The 22345-nt window shown below is 38.5% G+C and overlaps 1 pseudogene; it reads left to right on the forward strand.

Moving 5' to 3' along the window:
- LOC139741326 (putative nuclease HARBI1) overlaps positions 1 to 22345 on the forward strand; it is a 31595-nt pseudogene that overhangs the window by 5905 nt on the left and 3345 nt on the right.

Below are 22345 nucleotides of genomic sequence, written 5' to 3' on the forward strand. Positions count from 1 at the left end.
TACCAATAAACATAATAAGTCATCAGAATCATTCGACATAATATACATTGTTATTTGGTAGGCCTACACTGGCAATACAGCTGTACATGCTGTACATGTTTCCTGAGGCAACTGACAAGTATGCAACTACAGGTACAAAGTATTGGTAGCCTAAACAATTTTATGATATAATCATAAAACATTCTGGAAACTGACACATATATGTCTTAAAGGGGATGGCTAGTAACTAATCAGTGGGAATGCTAGGGATAATTGTCCCAAGCCTTGTGGGATTCATTTTAGAGTACATTATATAGATCTATTGTGTGAAAATCATTTGCTCCAGAATGGTCTCATATTCAAGTAATGTTTCCAGGTTAGCATGACTGTGCAGTGACGGGGTGATCGTTAACGATTACCCTGTCACTGCAGTCATGCTAACCTGGAAATACTGAACTGCACATTACTTGAATATGAGACCATTCTGAAGCAACTAATTTTCACACATATATGAAATACTCTAAAATCAATCCCACCAGGATTGGAACAATCATCCCCCAGCATTCTCACTGATTCCCACTGATCAGTTACTAGCCAACCCCTTTAAAAAGTTTCATAATAAGTTCATAATGTGACATTTGAACATTTTCTCTTGACCTTTGACCCCATGGCAAAAATCTTTCTCTACGAATCATTGGGCAGTGAGTTATGTGTATTCTTGTGCCTAGACTTGTTATTCATCTCCAGGGAATGGAGAAAAAGAGTAATCAAATATAATGGAATTTTAGCCTCTGAACCTGACCTTTCAGCCTTGACCTTTCACTCAATGTCGCCCAAATCCCAAAGAATAACTGTCAGGCAGTACATGCATATCCACTAAATATCATGATGATACCACGAGCCATTTCTGAGATATGGGAAAATTAGAATTTTAGCATTTTCATTTGACTTTTGACCTCTGATCCCATAGGCCAGAATTTTACCAATGCAACTTTATCAGGTAATATGTATACAGACAAATTTTTAAAAATCGACCATGGCTATTGACCTTGAACATGTGCAACCAAAAGTTGAGAGGCACAACTTCCTTCTCTCATACTCACCGTTTATGCCAAGTTTCATTTGGATACCTAAAATGGTTCTTACAGGGAACCAACCTCAAAGAGAATTGTGGACTGAGTAAATTGAGTATTCCCTTGTTTTTCTGAAAGCAGTTAGTCATGTGCTTTTTCATCATGCTAGAAAAGTGAATTTTGGTGGAATTTCTTTAATATTTTTTTAATTGTTGTCCACACATACGTCATAACCTCTAGCCTCCTTATCCAGCGGTTCCAACACCAAAACTTTAAAAATTCAAAACTTTTCCATCACTTCTCCAATTTTTCTCAAACTTTCACTGATGTGTTTTACTAATGTTGCTGCTATCACTCAATCCACATCGCTCTTTGGGTTGGGTTCCCTTTAAGTTATGCTGTCCACAAAACTGATTACTGACTGATGGAAGGAGGGATGGACAACCCCAAAACAATGTCTCTGGTTACAATTTGTGGAGGAGGCATCATGAAAAAAAAATGATTACAATTTTTTCATCCACCAAATTTACCAAAAATATGCCTTTTTGTGCAGTTTTTAAAGTGATTTTTCAGCAAATTGTGACATTATGCATACATTAGCATAAATTGTATTTTTTTTTAAACAAAAACAAAAACACCCAACTTTACAGTTTTGTATGTACTGAATAATTCAGTACATGGGCAAGTCCAAGATAAGGTCCCCTCAGAAGGCAAAATTTCATCTTTGCTCAATATTGACATGTTTGGTATCATTTTGAAGCTTATGAGTTGAAGTTTTGATGTCAATGGAGGAAATAATTATATTATGTAAATTTATGCAAATTTCAAGGGCTTCATTTGCATAAATGTGAAACACAGCGTTACGTATGGGACATTTATAAAAATTCATATTAATTCAAAGGAAAGCAAATGATATTTGATTAATATGTGGACATAAGAAGTTCATCAAATAGTTTAACTTGGTATGAAAATTTAGGGATTATGCAAATGATTATGCAAATTAGCTCGTGTCCTATCATGAGATGTCCCATACGTAACAAATTGAGGTCATTTTTTTAGGTTTTTTCTGAAATTACTAAGGTTATATTAATGCCCTTTTGGAAAGTTCTAATTTATTGTTTGGAGAAATTAAATACCATAGAAAAAAGAAAAAACAGTAAAAGGAATATTTTTTATTAGGCATTGAAATAATGTTACGTATGGGACAAATGCGTTACGTATGGGACATCCTCATACATATTGCATGTAAATGCATGTAGCTAGCTGGGAGGGTCTCTCAGTACACAAATGGTCAATCATCCTGAAGAAAGCATCCCAACATTGAGCTCCTTTTTGAGTTATAGACACTTTAAACAATACATGTACTTGACTGAACAATTTTCAGAAAGGGGGAAGGGAAAATGGCAAAATACACAATGAAAAATCAGCATTAAAGGGATGGTATAGTTTTTTGCAGAAATGGAGATTCAGTTTTCAACATTTAATGAGATGATTGGAAACCAATTATATGAATTACTAAAGAGCATACAATCCTAAGACTAGAGGAATTCAAAGTTTAGTGATGGAGATCCAATTTGAAATGGTTGCGATATAAATATTTAAAAAGAATATAAAGTAAAATGATTTTTTTTATAGCAAGTGATACACAAATTGTCCTTATTCAGGTTTCAATAATAGCCACGACAAAATTCATGGGTATACACACTGAGGTGTGACTCGAATCAATGACCTGACTGATAGACAGACATCATATCTACTCGATCACTGGGGTTCCACGCAGCAGGTATTGCTTATTTATACATTGTAAAAATTAACATTTCTTGTGTCAAGTTGTTTTTTATTGAAACGAAATGGCAAACTCAGAGACTCCAACTCTCCCGTTTTTGACGGGAGATCTCCCGCTGAAAACCCATTTTTGCAAAATCTCCCGTTCTCCCGTTTGAGATTTGATTTCTCCCGCCCTACTTTGTAGCTCTATGTCTTCCGTTGGAAAGGATTTCTTACTTATTACTATCGTATGGTAAAAAATAAGCCTTAGATAGCACCAGAGAGCATCTAGAACCCTAGGAACTTCGCGCTTCACACACATCAACTTGGAGTCTCCCGTTTGCTAGGGGTTTCGGGCGGGAGAATCTCCAGATCAGAAGGTGCTTGGGGTTGGAGTCTCTGCAAACTGCCCTTCATCAATGGAAGTAAACACTTTAAACTATTCAATTTTTCAGTAGTAACTATCCTGATAAAAACAGGGCATACATACTCAGGTTGGCCATAAAAATATAGAATATGATTAAATATGATTATGATGGTAAATATTGGGGGAATATTGTTCCCTTGTCAATCTGGATCAGTATTTGAGTAGTTTCAACTGATTCAATTTCAATAATTATGCAAAAATTTGTTTATGGGTATTTTGCAAAATTACTTTGCAAAATACCCATAAACATGTCTCTCCACACACTAAACGAATGGGGGACAAAGGGCATGCATACTCAGGTTGGTCATAAAAATATAAAAATATGATTGAATATGATTAGGATGGTGACTATTTGGGGAATATTGTTTCCTTGACAATCTGGATCAGTATTTGAGTAGTTTCAACTGATTTTACTTCAATAATTATGCAAAATACCCATAAACATGGTTCTTCACACACTAAATGAATGGGGGACAAACTGTCCCATACGTAACTGTCCCATACGTAACACGTCATGTCTGTCTTTAATTAGAACCTGTAATTAGAGCTTTTTGCCTAATGACACGAAACTTACCTGTGATAATCTTGAGTGTTGTGACTTTCATCACAGTGAGTTACAAGTTGTAGAATGAAATACTTTCAGAGAGTTTTGAGGTTGAAAAAAATGTTCAAAAAAACAAAAATTTTCTGGTCCCATACGTAACGGCACATATTTTCTCTTCTAGAATATAATTGTGAAGGTCATTTTTCTCCATTTTTTGCATGATTATACTTCTCCTAGATATCAATCTCCATGATAAAGTTTAATATGATCAAAAGAAATTAACACTATTTTTCAGGTCATAAAAGTCTCTGAATGTCCCATACGTAACGCGCGTGTTATCTTGGACTTGCCCACATACAAAACTGTAAAGTTGGGTGTTTTGCAAGGGGGGAGGGGGCTGGGAGAGCTCTGCTCTCTTGAAGTCATCTGCAAACATTCATTACAGAAAAATAACCCAACCAAATTAAAGTGTTAAGGATATATCAGTCCTTACATTCTGAGTGAAATTATGTGACCTTTTCACACACTAGACCATGTACAGTGTTTTTGAGTTGGCATGATGTTGTCCTGATGGAAACACCCACGACTTTGCTGGTAATGAATATTATTGCTTGAAATTATTTAAAAAAGTTTAGTACCTTTAAAGATATCAAGAGCCATTGTCAACTTTCTCAAGGTTTCATTTTCCCAGGTTAATCATATTAATCATGAAAGATTACTGCTAGTTCATGCAAGTGTGCTAAATCAAGTTTGAACAGACAACCCAAAATCTTTTATGATGAGGGTATCATGACAACATGTCACTGTCATATAAGATATATAATGCAAATATTCTGTGATACACAACTCACATTTAACCCTTCCTAATCCAAGTGTGGGGTTGGAGCTTATTTGTCCCCCTCCTCAGATCTTGACCTCCAATCGCCCGACCATGGGGAAAATGGGGGAGAGGGTTGTTTGGGCTCCTCCTTAAGATCTTGGCCATCGATCAAACTATCGTGGCGAAAATCGCCAGGCATGTTCCCTATCGCATAATCTCCAAGAATAAAGAGGTATTTTTTCCAAAGACATGGTTGTTTTCTCTAAATTATGTTCATTATGCTAGTTACATACAATAATTTTTTCTTTTGTGTGTGTGTGTGTGCGTATCAGATTTTAAGCTCTAAACTTTTGAATGAATTCTAAATGGGCAACTTTTTATCTGAACTTTTTATATAGTATTAACAAATACAAACACAAGTTTGAAAAATTGCGGTGTCAAAATGAATCTTCAGCAGGAGGTACAGATTCTTCAGCAGGGGGCACAGATTCTTCATCAGTCGGTACAGACTCTTCCGCAGGGGGCTGGGATACTGTGACAGGGGGCCGTGTCTTTCCTGCATGACAGAACAAACAATGCAGAATATTTTCACAGACACATATTTCAATATCTCATGTGTATCATGCACAGCTGACAAGTATAAAAAAATACAATCTATTTTGTTCACTATTCTAAGACTTATTCATACAAAGCCATGTCTGGGAAATCATTGCTTATCAACATTACAATTCAGCATCATTGCAATTGATTGACATATTGCTCTACACTGATTTCAATAAGCACTGAACTAATCAGTGTCTTTTAGTAGTAGCCATGACAAAAAGACATTATGGGCATATGCGCTCAAGCAGGATTTGAATCTATGACCTTCTGATCTTCGGACAGGCGTCATCTCCACTAGACCACCAAGCTTTCGCCTGACAGCAAGTGGTGGTTCTGATCCTTATGGCATGCAGCGGATACTGCTCAATCATTCAAATTAATGAAATTCTTCCGTCAAGATGCTTCCATTGCAACTGACAGACAAATGGCCCTACACCAACGTAAATAAGCACTAGGTCTGAACTGATCAGTGTTTTGCCAGCAGCCATAATAATAGAAATCATGGGCATAATGTACATGTACTCAAGCAGGATTTGAACCAACGGCCTCCTGATCTTCTGACAGGCATCATCTCCACTAGACTACAGAGCTTACGCCAGACAGCAAGTGGTGGTCCTAATCCTTATAGCATGCAACGGGTACTGCATAATTATTCAAATAAAACATTTTGACAGAGGAAGTTCATGAATTTGAATACAGCATCACTCAAAGAATCTGGTCAACACTAATTCACATAGTTCTTAGAAGTATAATTCAGTTTATCACTTGTATGATGAGCATGTGACCTTAGTTCAAAATGAATGATGCATCAATTGTCTTCCATAAGTTTTACGGTAAATTTGTGTAGCTGTTAGAAAATACACATATGTCAATATTGTCCCACAATTCTACAAGCATTTCAAGCATGTTCATTTACGATGGAGGAAAGAAATTTGGAATTTGGATACGTTTCACTCAACTTTTTTACAAAATTCATCAGCCAATAGACAATCATCAATTATGATACTAACCATACATTGCTGAATGTCTTGGAAGAGCTGGCAAAGATTGTGTTGTTGCGTGCTGTTCAATATCTTGAGTAAGCGTCTCTTCTACTTGGACACGACACATTCTGCCACATATCTGGCAAGACACCTGTGCATGGTACAGTCATGATGCTCTGCAAAGTCTTTGACTAAGATATTTCAGTGACACAGGCCACATTCTCTTGCTGCCTAGTTTGAATACTGGTGCTCGGAAGATGCAGGTTGTTGAAGCCGAGCAGATTGTTGAGGTTGAGCAGGTAATGGAGGCTGAGCACATGCTGACACTGACTCAGTTGCTGGATGCCTTGTTGCTGCAGATGATGAGATGCTTGTCACAGGTGAAATGCCTTCACTGCTTTTCTTAGTCGGCTGTTTGTGAGAAAAATAAATGTAAATTCCAATGTAATACACCTCCACATACTTGTCATGACCATAAAAATTCAAATTTAAAGAAGGATAATAACAAACTGCTGTAACCATTAGACCTAGATAACTGGAAAGAAGAAGAAAAAAATCTTTCAAATGGGTAAAATATTTTTGATAGCTATGTATGTTACTGTTGTTATTGTGCTGATTTAATGTAATCAGATGGTTCATTCTTTGTCGCAAATTACAAGGACTTCTTGATATCTATGTTAACAGGAAAAGAGCTCCAATTGAATCCATGGGACAAACCTGAACACTGTAGCACACAATTCACTTCCCCAAACAAACAAACAAACAACAACAACAACTAGAAATGTCGCTATGGCGACTGGTATGCCTCTGCCATAGTGCATCGTTCTCTTAATAGGTCTATAGTACAACATCTTGACAATGTGTGATTACAGTTTCACATAACTGGCAAAATATCAGAATGACAGGTTTGTCACAAATGTGTTGAATGTTCACTTTCCTTGAACTAGCTTTAATTGGATGGATGGCTATACTGCCTAAGAGTGCAGGTACAATTGTATTTGGGGATTTGAGAATCTTCACTTGACTTTTGACACTTTTATAAGTCTATGCATTTAGTAACTTTCAAAGTATGGAGAAAAAGTGTAATTCATGTATTAAATACTACAATTTTTGCATTCTTACTTGGCCTTTGACCCTGGACCTTAGACCCTATGACCCTAAAATTCCCGAGAGAATCACCGTCAGGTAGAACATCTATTAATCTGTACTAAGTTTCATGATGATATCTTGAGTCACTTTCAAGATATGGAAAAAAAGAAGAAGTGAAATTTAGCACTTTCACTTGACCTTTGGGCAAGAAACTTCCTAAAATATCTCTATTGGGCAACATATCAAGTTTCAAGAAAAATCTTGGAAATATTGCAGAAATATGAGGGAACAAATGATATTTTGATTTGACCTTGATCGTTGACCCCTGACCTTTGACCCATGATCCCTACATTCCCTAGATGATCACTGCTAGTAAGTACATGCATAGATGTAATTACATTCTATGAAGATGCCGTGAACCATTTCCAAGATATGGAGAAAAAAGGGTGAAATTTCAACATTTTAACTTGACCTCTCACCTTTGAACTTTGACCTCATAATTCCAAACTCTCTGGAGAATCTTTATTTGGTATCACATGTTTGCATCAAGTTTAAAGAAAAACCTTCAGGCATTGCATAGATAAGGGGAAAATAGTGAAATTTTGGAGCCATTTGACCTTGACCTTTTACCTTGAGCATGAGCACCTAAAAGTTAATAGGCACAACTTCGTTCACTCATGCATATACAGACCAAGTCTTATTAGGATGCCTCAAAGGTTTTTTTTTTTTTTGTTACGCTGTCCACAAAATTCATGACGGACGGAAGGACAGACAACCTGAAAACATAATGCCTCCGGCGACACTTCGTGGCGGAGGCTTAAAATTGTAGGCTGAGGGTCAGAATTTCATTTCAAAGGCATATTTGGAGCTTAGTTCATAACTGAAAAAAAAAAATAGCATTCAAAGACAGACTAACACTAAATTCATGTCCACTCCGAGGTACAATCACTCTCATCCCTCTGATACATTATTACAGTCCTGGGCTGAAAGTCATACCAAAAGTCAAATTGTAATTTCAACATATAAATAATTTATCATGTAGAATCGCAATAACACATTTTGGACAAGAACTTGCTGGTACAAAAAGATTAGGTCTAAGGCATGACTTCTAAGATGAATGACTTCAAAATTGGTACAGTTTAGTGTGTACAAAGTATTTCACCAATTTCAATATGTTTTATTTGGACTTTTTTAACTGACATTTCAGACAGACTTCTATTCTTTTTCATCATACATAATATGATATAGAGGCTGCAGCTGAAATTAGACTTTCTTCACTTCTTTCCAATATTGCATCACTTTAAATTCCCCAGCAAACAATCTCTGAACCTAATATATAATGTATTGGACATTTACAACAGTCTGTATGAACTCTGCATCACATGTACAGCTATGTTTTGCAAAACATGAGGATGGAAATATTTAATCGGACAACTCAGGGGACTTTCTGGGTGTTATTCCCCCCCCCCCCCAAAAAAAAAAAACAACAAAACAAACAAACAAACAAACAAAAAAAAACCAAAAAACAAAAACAAAAACAAAAACAAAGCAAAACAAAATTAGAAAAGCACTGAGAGCGCAGACCTCCGCCAAGCATGCAGCTCATTTCCACCACTGATCTTGTTCTTCCATCCACCCATATGTACTCATAGCATTGTGTGCTGAATGTCGCCGGATTTCCCAATATAAAAGCCTTTGTTACGTCATAAACCCTCAGCTGCATGGCGAGCATAGCCCTAGCAGAAACTAGACCACACACTTTAGTGCGCGCATGTAAACCTCAAATACGTGCAGCCTGAACTCCCAAGTTCATTGACCCTACCTGCCAAAATATAAAAAATCCTTCATAAATTCCCCCAAAATTCTCGGATCACTACCAAAAGTTAATCGTTTGTTACTTGTGTCATTCTAAACCTTTCCTGCAAGTTTAATCCAAACCATTAACTACTTTTTGAGTTATGTTGCACACGGACAAACTAACAAACAAACAAACCATAACGAAAACATAACCTCCTCCCTTGGCGGAGGTAACAAAACAAAACAAAACAAAAAAAAAAAAAAACTCACCTCGTGGTAGGGCCTATTGATGTTTGCAGGCCAGCACAGCTCCAAACACACCAATAGCTTGCTTCTTTAGATGGAACCATGAAGGTGGCAGGCATCAATCCTCTTTTTCACCTCCTTCCACTTTTTTTTCCACCTGGTGATTGGCCTACACCAAACCGATATTGTCCTCTTGCACACAATCTCATAATTTGGTCCCAACAGCTGTACGACTTCCCAGTCTTGGTCATTTTGCATGCTGAACTGTAGTAGTCTGTAGACAACAGAAGAGAAAACGGTAGAAGGTTTGACCTTTTTAATAGCATACTTATACTGTCCTGAGTTACTCAGGAGCGGATCCAGGAATTCCATAAAGGGGGGGGGGGGTGTAAAAGTACCGCTTTGAAATACAGCACAACTCTTTCTACATTTCAGTGCTTACTGAAGTGCTCCTTTTTTTAACAGTTACCCATGATTGACTAGACAACATACTTTCTATCCTGTCTTACTGCATGTGAGTGTATGTGTTGTGCGTGTGAGTGTATGTGATGGTGTCTTGTTTTATCTACTCGACTTCACACATTATTTGTAATGTTGCCAAATATTTTCCTGTGTAGGCATCCTACTGTATAAGCACAAGATGCTTTCAAGGCTGCCTGGCTCTCATCGTAAACGCCACTATTATTAAACTGCAGGCCTCGAAATAGGATTTTGGAGGGGCAAGGCCATTTAGAAAAGGGCACTTTTTCCAAGAGGCCAGGGCACTTAAGTCAGTCAGAGGGGCACCAAGGCCACATTGGAAAGGGCATGTTTGGTGTTTATGAAAAAAGAAAGAAGAAAAACAAACCGAGAAAAACAAACAAACACACACACACACACACACACACACACAAAGTGCAACACACAACAAAAACCTCTTCCCTACAGCTGTAACACATTCCCGATCTCCGCGTTTCTATCAGGTGAAACAACATTTTTTAAAACAGGAATAGAACAACAGTAGGTATTGATTGAAACTCGACACCCTTTCAGGCCAGCCAGGCTGCCATGAAACTTCAAAGCACATTCCGACAGCTGGCTGGCAAAACCACAAGGCAAAGGAATTTGCGTGCGCGTGTAGATTGCTATGATTAGTCTGTGACAGACAGTTCATGACCTCCAAGAATGTGCCAGTACGCGCGGTTTCTTCTGTTGATTGGTCTCTCTCTCTCCACCCCTCCCCTTTCCCCAGTCTGGCACACCTTGGCATCGTGGGATTTTTCTTTTTTCTTGGTGAACTTGGAGTTCACTCTTTACTACTCTATCTGAATATGCGCTGCCTAGCTAGTACATACTCGCGGCCGCTGCGCTGCGGAGGCAGTCGGGACAGTAAAAGCCGGTCGGGCGTACATGTACGTACACGTCGTCTCGTATCTCGGAAAGATACTTTGAGTTTGAATCAGATACATCGGGACGCGAGTGAACTGAAGGTATGATATTTGAGATCAGGAAAGTTGTTCAAGCTTATTAAAGAGACTTTGAGAAAGGGCATATCATACGTCATAAATAATAACTTTCATTCTAAAAGGGCACCACGGCCCCAAGAAAAAGGGCACATTTTTTTTTGGCCGTAACTTTGATCAAAAAACAAAAGGCATTGCGGCCAAGGAGAGGGGCACCGACGGCCATGGCCGTCGGTGGCCGTCGGTTAATTCGAGGCCTGAAACTGTATGTTTTTGTGTTTTATTTTGCTGAAGAAATAGCCTAAATTGGCCTCAATCAATCAAATGAATTCAATAATAATAGTTTTAACAATTTATTGCTATCATTATCATCACCGTCATCATCATTGTTATTACTATTCATGGCATGAGAGAGAGGGACTAGACGAGAAACAAAGAACAACATACGAGATACCAAACAAAAAAATTATTCAAGACTAGAGAAGAAGAAACATGTACAATGTATCACCGTTTAAGATATGCTGAAATGGAAGTTTGCCTTACACAGAACAGAACATTGATGTCAAACTGTATGTGAAAAGAACTGTGTTGACAAACATACTTGTAGACATACTTGTCATACAGAGAGAACTACATGTAGTAGAGGCTAGATTGTAAGACTTTGGGTGACAGATAACTATCAGCCAGCTTACCATCCTCAACCTGACCCATAGTCAAATTTGAAGTGACAACAATTTGATTTTGTCACTGTAAGGGATCACCACTTGGCTAATTGTATAACTTCCTTTACCAGGTACCTCATCATCCTTGCTATTTCTGTTAACATTTCCCTTGTTTCATCTCAACCATAATTCTCTTCACCAATGTTCTTCTCTCTGCTGCATTTCTGTTATTAGTGATAACATTTCCCTTCAACAACTGTTCTTAATCTGTTCGGTATAGTTTCTAAAGCTAGGGTCCCAGACCCAGCTCTCCTCCTCTGTCGTCATTATAACGAGACAAAGGACAGAATGTAACATTCATCAATCAACCACACTTAATCTACAATATTAGACTCCAGTGACATATAAATTGTCTATTAGTAACCCTACTTGTCATATACCGGTCATAGAGAACTGGTTGAGGCTAGACTGTGTGACTTTGTGCGCAATGCTAAATGGCAATCAGCCAGCTCGTCACCCTTGTCCTGACCTATTAAGTGAAATTAGTAGTGACAACAATTCGTTGTTGTTACTGCCACATGCCCAAAATTGGTAGACCCATTATCTGCTTTACATCACCTACTCCAAAATTCCCTGTACAGTGACAGCATGCCATAAAAGCCTTGGCCATAGACACGCTGCATTTACATCACAACGCAGCAAACACTGCACTGGCACTGGTCTGACGGTCCCAGAATATTAGTAGGCCCTAAAAACCACTGTTGCACGAGCAAATTTTCAGAGATTGTTAAATTTCTGGTCTGACATGACAGGTAAAGGCCAAATCGTGATGTCGGTCCCCTCTCGTTCTGCGTGTGTGTTCATAATTATATACAATTGTATGTGCAAAGTCTACAACTCACAAGAAAGAAGTCCCCGGCTTTGACGAAATGACTGGAGGTGAATGGAGTGGGGACCTACATTGTATTTTGCGATAATGCCCACGTAAAACAACCAATACAACATTGTCAAGGCCAACTGAAAAAAAACAAACAAAAGTAGGCCACTATGCTACAGAACCAGTTATGGGAACAGAATAGGGAAAATGCATGCCCATGGCATGGGTTAGTCACTGTAAAGTGTGCAGTGCCCTATCTAGCTGTGTTACTGTGGAGTGTTACATGTACATGTAACCCAATTACTCTAGATCTGGTATTTTTAAGTTAAACAAGCAGCAGAAACATACATGAAAATTAGATTTAGCAGGGGAATTTAATGAAATTAACTTTCAATATGCTAAGTTACGTAAAAATTGAAGCAACGAGTGGATCTAACGTTAGAACCATGACCGTATACCGATACCGTTTACTGACATTGTGACATTCTATTTACTTTTGAATTTTGGTTAGATCTAGGTAGTAACGTTAGAGTAACATTTTGTCATCAACCTCGAAATGTAGTGAGGACAAAACTAAATCATGTTTCAGTTTCAGTAAATATAACCACAGTAGATTAACTCGATGAAAGACGGAGTGGTTTAGATTCTATAATATCCGATTTGGGAAATGAATTACGAAATGCAGAGACAACCTGGCCACTGCACTGGCACTGTATGTACGCAAAGCACGACAATAAGCGTTGACGCGTGCTTGAGAAAGTAACTCCAACATCAACATTTCCTCACACATGCTCTATTACCACCCGGGTATTTCCCTACACACGTTCAATTAGTATTATGAGATTCTTACTCACCTTTACCTTAGCAGGAAGTAACTTTTCTCGAACTGGCATTCGCAAGAAACATCAGACAGAGGTTCGACCGATCCACCTGCCTCACCGTGCACCACCACAACCGCCGGGAACCGCCGGCGCGCCGCCGGGCGGCGCTCGGCGGCCAGGATTGTAGAGAGTTCGCTCCAGGTTTCGAGTCTCGCGCGTGTTGGTTGCGCGAGAGAGAGCGACGATGATACGAAGACTGTAATTTACATATGCAAATACAGTACTGTGATGCAGCCATTCACGGGTGACGGACGTATCCGCATGCGCAGATAAGGTTTTGACACAGGGACATCTGGATCTGGATCAATACGCTGCCGGACCGTGTGGTATAGTGCAGCGGGGAGAGAGGGCGCGAACTAAATTAATCGTAACGAAGGTGGCTTTTTTCTATCTTGCTTCTGAAGACTTCTGGAGATGGGCTGTTGATCACTGTTGCTGGGAGGTGATTCCAAGCGAGGGGGCCCGCTCACAAAAAATGAATATTTATATTGCTCTGTGTTACAATGATGAACTTTAAACCCTTTATCGTGGTTTATCACTTGTCTTTCAAGAATATTCTGAGTTTTGTGATCTTTGAACTGTTTAATTTTGATATTTCTTTTAGGTCTTGTTCTGATCAGAAAATTTTCAATGGGTAGACCCGGGACCAACCCCTCGACCGCTTTGAAGAAGGATGATAATTTAAGTACCTGCCTTCTTGATGCTAGGGTGTGTAGGTTTAGCCTCTGCCTCATGCTGGTGATGCAGCCAGGGGTCCTAGATGTGTAGTCTCCTGTGATGAAACGGAGAGCCCTGCGTTGTACCTGTTCAAGGTTGTCGATGTCCTTTTGAAGATGTGGGTCCCACACACATGCTCCATACTCGAAAACCGAGCGTGTTAGGGCAATGTATGCTGTTCGTTTGCATTGCTCTGGACAAAATTGGAGATTGCGACGGAGTAGTCCTAGGACTGCATTTGCTTTCTTGGTGGTACTGTTTATGTGTGGGGTCCATTTCAGATCATCACATAATGTAACTCCTAGATATTTCTCTTGGGGTGTTTGCTTTAGGATGTGACCGTCCATGCTGTAGAAGTGTGACGATTTCTGGTCAATACTCATCACTTGGCACTTTGCAGTGTTAAATCTCATCCCCCATGTACGTGCCCAGTCATGGAGTCTGGACAGGTCATCTTGTAATCTGACATGGTCGCGTTGAGATGTGATTGGCCTGTACAGGACACAGTCGTCTGCGAACAAACGGATCTGGGATTTGACAACATTTGGTAAGTCATTGATGTGACATAGGAAGAGTAGAGGGCCCAATACCGTTCCCTGTGGTACCCCAGAGGAGACTGCTGCTGAGCCGGAGAGTTCCCCTTCTACTACTACCTTCATCTGTCTTTTGGTGAGGAATGATGAGAGCCATTGGTGGATAGGGCCTTCTATACCATAAAGGCGAAGTTTGTGAAGGAGGAGGGAATGAGGCAAGGTGTCAAAGGCTTTCTCAAAATCCAGTATGATGATGTCCATCTGGGTCTTTTTTATCGTGGGCCAGCAAGAGATCATGCGCTACAGTGGGGAGTTGAGTTTCAGTGGAGTGGCCAGATCTGAAGCCATGATTTAATGTGGATAGAATGTTGTTATCTTCAAGGTGCTTACAAATATGGCGGCAAATAATGTGTTCCAGTTGCTTACATATAACTGATGTAAGGGAGACTGGGCGGTAGTTACAGGGTTGATGAATGTCACCTTTTTTGAAGACTGGCGAAATAAGTGCATCTCTCCAGTCAGTTGGTAACGACCCAGTGCTTAATGATGACCTGTAGATTGCAGTGAGGCCAGGAGCAAGTTCAGCTGCACACTCCTTCAATACGGTGTTTGGTATCAGATCAGGACCGGCTGCTTTGTTGATGTTAAGATTGTTAAGCAGCTTTTCAACACCTGCAACCGTGATGTGTAGGTCTTGGATCTTTCGGGGCCTAGAGACATTTGGCGTTTCAGGAGGGGTGAATGTCTGGTGGCTGAAGACTGACTTAAACTGATGGAGGAAAAGTTGGGCCTTAAGTCTGCTATCATGTACAAGGTTTCCTGCTCGTTTCAACGCAGGTATTCCGGTGCGATCTTGCCTTTTAGATGACACGTATCTCCAAAATGGCTTTGGGTTGTTTTCTTCCAGCCCCTGAAGTACTGAGGAAAGGATGAAGTTCTCTTCTGCCTCCTTGAATGATTTCTTACACTTTTTCTGGAACTCTGTGTACTTTTTCCAAGCACTCTTCTTGCCTTCAGGGCTTTGTGTTATCTTTGTCCTTCTGTAGAGTCTCTTCTTCCTCCTGACCATGCGTTTCAAATTATGGGAAAACCAAGGTAGAGATTTCCTTCCCTTCATAATCCTTGAGGGTACATTTTCATCCAGAATCTTGAACAGTGATGATTTGAAGAAAGACCATACATGTTCAATGTCCTCCTTGTTTTGAGTTTTAGTTTGGATCATTGAAGATAGCTCTGTAATAGCCTGCTTGACTTCAGGCCATTTGGCTTTCTGGAACATATAGCATTTTCTCTGGTTTTGTCTAACGATGTGGGGCAGGATCTCAAAGTCTGTGACAACCATAGCATGGTCACTGATGCCTGGTGTGCTGTTTGAACTCTTCACAAGGGAGGGGTTGTTGGTGAAGACAAGGTCCAGCATATTTTCCTGCCTGGTTGGTTGGTCATGGATTTGGTGAAGACCGAAGTCCAACGTGAGATCGATCAGGGCTTGTTGTACTTCTCTCTCGGCTGCTCCTGGTAAAACAGTGAGGTGGTCCCAGTCAATGTTTGGGCAGTTGAAATCACCTGTCAGGATTACGTGATGATCTCGTAAGGTGTTCATTACTTTTTCCAGTGAGCTCCGTAACTGTCTAATGTGTTCCATGTGCCGATGTGGCATGTAGAAAGCGCCACAAAAAAAGGTCTTTTTCCCCTTTGACTTTGATCCTACTCCATACTATTTCACATTCTGTTGAGAGTTCAGGTTTGTTGTCTGATGTTGTGTGTTTTGAGACTCCAACAAAAACTCCCCCGCCGGCTGATTCCCTGTCCTTCCTGTAGAATATGTGGGACTGCGGAAAAACTTCTGATGACTTGATTGCGTCCTGGGCAGGATATGAACCAGGCTTAATACCCGTCAACCACGATTCAGTACCACAGATGATATCTGGTTTGATGTAGTTTACTGCGGCTGCAAATTCAGACTTGTTTTTCTTTATGCTGCAGCAGTTGACTGTGAGGACCCTCAGGTTGGTTTTCTTATCCATGCAAATACTTGAGTTGGTAGATGAAGCTTGCCTAGAATTTTTGCTGTCTGATGTACGGTGGCGACGTCTAGGTAGCGCTGACAGCTTGCTATCTGATTCACCCTGTGACTTTGGGCTGCTTACAAAGATGGGACTGGGTGGATTCTCTGAGGAAAATGAGGCAGCACTGATGAAGGAAGCATCTTCAGACAACGGGTAGTATTCATTTGTTGTACGAAGTTCAAACGAGTTAAAAGTGAAGGAGTCAATGTTTACAGTGTCACACTTGTAGCAGTGCCATGCTACACTCTCATGGCCAAGGCGAGACATGTCTTTGGAGTCCAAATCCTCGCACGATTTGTGGTACCATATACTACAATTGTCGCAGCACACAGCAAGATGTGACCAGTTTACGGGTTTTTCGCAATAACCACAGGGATAAACAGAAGCAGCTTTACCTCTGGGTCCTGGGTTGACTTGTACGTCCCCAGCAAGAAGTAGGATGAGGGATGATAGGCAGAGATGCTCAATACGTTTCTGCTGTTGTTCATTGTGTTGGAATCTGGTAAGCTTGATGTAGCTGAGCTTGTGGCCACCACGAGAAGAAATGGCTGCAGATGTAACCAACTCCTCTTGCAGGGCATTTCCTATGGGTGGTGGGGGTTGGAAGAATCTGTATGACAGCAGTATAAAAAATAACAACTGTAAGCAGAAGGTTGGGTTGTGTGAATGACCGGAATCCATGGCTGTGATATCATGCATTCACCTATACACTACAACACAGCACTGCATACCACACACCGATGTGAACATCTAAGCGGTCGAGGGGAGACCCCAGAAATCTAACTTTTTAACAAGACATATTTGATACTTTCAACACAAGAGCAAAAAAATAATCAAAAACAAACATTACAATCAATTTTGTAAACGGATGCAAAACAATAACTGAAGATTTAAAGGATATTTGTGAGCTTGGCTGGCGTCCCCCAAAAAAACGTCCGACGATGTTGACGTGCGGACATAAGTTCGGAAACGTTAGGAAAGTGTTAGGAATGTTAGGAAAGTGTTAGGAAAGTGTTAGGAAAGCGTTAGCAATGTTAGGAAAGTGTTAGGAAAGTGGGTGCCGTCCAATCCCCTCAATCTGCCCCCCCCCCCCCCTCTAGTAGAGTCTCTAGCACAGAAAGTAGAGCCCTTGGATTTTGGATACTTTTAGAAGTGGTTGTTAGCAAGAAAGGGCCCATCAGTACATTAATTAAGCAAAGTACTAAGTACTCTAATGCATTTTTTCTTAATTGACATGCAAATATTGGTCTATTCTTTTGTTATAAATAACCAAAATAATTTTGATGTGTTATCTTAACTACATTTCTTTATTAAAATAAATGAATGAGTTGATGATTACTTGTTGTGTATAAGAAAAAATGGGAAAAAATAATTCGTGTGCACACATACAATCACACCCTCACACACACACACACACACACATATATATATATATATATATACATATATATAAATTGTGTGTGTGTGTGTGTGTGTGTAATACCTGTGCCTATATTCATAACAAGAGTGAGGGCAGAGCTACACGACTGTCTCCTAATTGAATGTGTCACAAAATTCAGCGATTTGATTCAGCGTATACAATTATTGATAATATATTCACTAATATTCATTATCCAACTGATCAGGGTATGATAGTTTTGGATATGTCTGATCATTTCCCAGTGTTTGCTTCCAGTCCATTTATACTAAATCGTTTTAAGCCTGCAACTTGGGAAATGAATTCTACAGCTCGTGTTATGTCGGAACAAAATATTATATGATTTAAGGAAAGCCTGTTAAATATTGATTGGTCAATGGTTCTCAATGCGAATGAGCCTAATGATGCATAATAAGTTTGTTGATCTGATCGCTCCTCTTTTCTCTTTTCATTTTCCAATAAGATCACACTCTAGATCAAATTATAAAAAGATACCACGATCCCCCTGGATATCGAAATCTTTGTTGAGGTCTATCAATAGGAAAAATACGCTCTTTTATATATTCAAGTCTCAAAAAACTGATGCTGCTAAAAGCAAATATACTAGTTATCGTAATGTTCTTACTTCTTTGTTGCGTGAGACCAAAAAAACGAAATATTTTTCTTCCCTGTTTCTTCCCCATGAGAAGGACATTAAATCCACATGGAAAGTCATTAATAATGTTCTTCAGAAGAAACGAAATAATTCGGATATCCATAAGATTTGTTTAAATGACATCGAGTTAAGAGATGATAATGAAATCTCTGAAGCGTTTAACTCATATTTTGTGAAGGTTGGTTCTAATTTAGCTGATGTTATTCCGGAAACGGATATACCGTTTTCTACGTATTTAAGTCATCGCAATAATCAATCTTTGTTTTTTTAAGCCTGTATTATAATCCGAAATTGTTGACATTGTATAAATAATCTTAAAGCCAAAAAAAAAAAAAGTACTGGTTATGATGGAATTTCTCATTATCTTCTGAAATGTGTTGTACATGAGATTGTTGTACCTCTCGCCCATATATTCAATTTGTCATTACTGAACGGTGTAGTGCCTACTAGGATGAAATCACTAAAGTTATCCTGATTATAAAAAGGGCCGAGAGGACGAACTGGGAAATTATCGACCAATATCGTTATTAACTTCTTTTTCTAAATTACTTGAAAAGATTGTGTACACACGTGTATTCTGATTCTTAAACGACTGTAATGTAATAGATGATAATCAATTTGGATTTCGTAAAGAGCATTCCACAATTCATGCTATTTTACTAATGATAGAGAAAATTACCAAAGCGATCGATGCCAAGTGCCACACAGTAGGTATCTTTTTTGACTACTCCAAGGCCTTTGACACGATCAACCATGAAATATTATTATACAAATTACAATACTATGGGATTCGTGGAAGGGCCTGGGAGTGGTTTAGAAGTTACCTTACTGGAAGAACTCAATTTGTTAGTTTGAATGGCCATGTGTCCAGCTCACAGCCTATAACTTTTGGGGTACCGCAAGGATCCCTTTTAGATCCTTTACTGTTTATTCTTTGCTCTATTTTCTACTTTTTGCCGATGACACCAGCATTTTTTATTCAAATCAAAACCCTCATGTTTTACTGAATACCATTAATACTGAATTAAAATCAGTATCTTAGTGGATTCACGCTGATAAATTGTCATTGAATTTGACCAAGACAAAATTTATGGTTTTTACCGGGTAAGTTGGTTGTTCACGACGTGGAATTGAACCAGGCGGAATATATAAAATTCCTTGGTCTTTATATTAATTGTAAGTTGACATGGAAAGTTCATGTTGATTCTTTGCGTAAATTGCTATAAAAAATGTAGGTGTTATGTATAAGTTAAAACAGTATTTTCCTAAACATGTTGTGCATTCATTGTATTCTACTCTATGTTTGCGTTATATAAGTTATGGAATCCTGGCATGGGGAAACTGCTGTACAACTAGACTTAATTCTTTATTATTGATACAGAAAAGAGCTATACGGATAATTAACTTCACCACATTTTTGGAACACACTAATGTCTTATTCTTTTCCAGTAGAACACTTGTCTTAAGATCCAGGATTTATATCATTTCAATATCGGGTCATTTATGTATCAGTTAAACTCAGGTGGTCTCCCTGATGTGTTTTCTTCGATGTTTGTCAAAAAAAAAAATTAATACTGAAGTTCATTCTTACCCTACTAGACAAAAAGATTCTTTTCATCTTTCACCTGTACGGACCGTATCTGCTTTAAAAACAATAACCACTATACAGGACCTAAATTTTGGAATGAGTTGGATAGAGAAATAATCCAATCTCAGTCTCTTTATTAATTTAAGCATATACTTAAACTAGTTTTTCTGAATTCATATCTATAGCTATTCTTCAATCCTCCTCGACATTCTCTGTTCATACTTCACATTACTGACATTATCGATTATGTAACATGTGCCTCGCTCGTGATTTATGTATTATCTCCTGAACTTCCTTTGTACACGTATCTCTGCTATTGTACACTGCATCTGACTTGTACCTCGTTCGGGTGATCACGCAACTCTCAAGAAGTCTTGTGCCGCGGACACTGTTTTCTTTGTTTGTTTTTTTCTTTTTACTTTTTGGCGTTTATATTTCTCCAATTCACAAATTGTCATTCCTTTAATTACATATACCAAGTAAGAAATAATCTCACATCTGCATCTGGGAATCTACACCCTACAAGCAATGCTTCTATGTAGATTCCTCATATTTCACATGTTTTATTGTCTTATAAGCTGTACTTGACAATTCATCCAGGCTTTTGTATTGTGATGTTTATGTTTTATGTATATGTTGAAATCTGGAATATGGAACAATAAAAAACAAACAAAGTAAAACAAACACAACAAAGCCATGCAACGCTACAGAAATTGATGTATATAGAAACTCTTATTTACACATTTTTTTTTATATCACTGATTATCAGCTGTGAATCATACGCCACATTATATACATGTATATATACATATACATATATATAACATGTTGGCAGCATTATCTTGTGCAGCTATGTTAAATACTGTAGCACAATTAAAGCCCCATAGATTTAGTACACAGGCCACCAGGGTTAGATCTGAAAAAGGCCGAAGAGACATTTTGAAGAAGCTACATCTAGAGAATTTAAACAATTTTCTATAATTCATGCATGGTAAATGAAATAGAATTTTCTTTTCAATTCTGTGTTATTATTCCACACCTCCATGTTACAATTTTGCAAAAACATGACAATTTAACAAGGAAAATATATTTCGGGATTATACAAAGTAATTCAAACTTCTTACTCTCACTTGCATTCCAAAAGGCACCCATGGTACCCACACTAAGACAGTCACACATAATCAACCACACACACAGCATGTACATGCTCTAATAGATATTTTAGCAGCTACAATCATTTGTGCGGGAAAATACTCATTACAGAAAATGTGTCAAGTACAAACAAGAGAATATCAATTCAAATGATTTTTAATTCTCTAAATCCTGGTATTCTTTTTTTCTTTAAACATTGAATGCATGTTATGAATTGCCACTCATGCATGCATCACCATTCTTCACGCCATCTATCTATACATTGTACATCCTCGTTTACCTTGCGACACAATTTTGAAAGTAAGCAAATCAAATTGGGTGAAAACCTCGCAGTATGTAATGTCTGTATAGGCAATCATAACTAAAAAATCCAGAAATAACCATTTAAAGGGAAGATAAACCCCAAGAACACTGTGGATTGAGTTAAAGCAGCACCATTATTAGAACACATCAGTGAAAGTTTGAAGAAAATCGGACAATCGATGCAAAAGTTATGAATTTTTAAAGTTTTGATGTTGGAACCGCTGGATGAGGAGACTACTGGAGGTTATGACGTATGAGTGGACAAAAATACCAAGAAAATATAAAGAAAATACTACAAAAATCCATTTTTCATGAAAATTACAAATTCCATCAACTTGATATTGACATATGTTAAGGGTAGCAATTATTCCCCCTGCTTTCTGATAGCGGTTGGTCCACTGCTCTTTCATAATTCTAGAAAAGTGAATTTTTGTTGAATTTCCTTTATATTTTCTTTGTATTGTTGTCCACTCATACGTCATATCCTCTAGTAGTCTCCTCATCCAGCGGTTCCAACACCAAAACTTTAAAAATTCATAACTTTTGCATAGATTGTCCGATTTTCCTCAAACTTTCACTGATGTGTTTTACTAATGTTGCTGCTTTCACTCAATCCACATTGCTCTTTGGGTTTACCTTCCCTTTAAAGGACAAGTTCACCTTCATAAACATAAGGATTGAGAAAATGCAACAATATTAGAAGAACACATCAGTGAAAGTT

Source organism: Diadema antillarum, unplaced genomic scaffold, assembly GCF_040938485.1.
Source record: "Diadema antillarum isolate AM-2024a unplaced genomic scaffold, OU_Dant_1.0 seq00000920_RagTag, whole genome shotgun sequence".
In the NCBI taxonomy this organism is placed as follows: Eukaryota; Metazoa; Echinodermata; class Echinoidea; order Diadematoida; family Diadematidae; genus Diadema; species Diadema antillarum.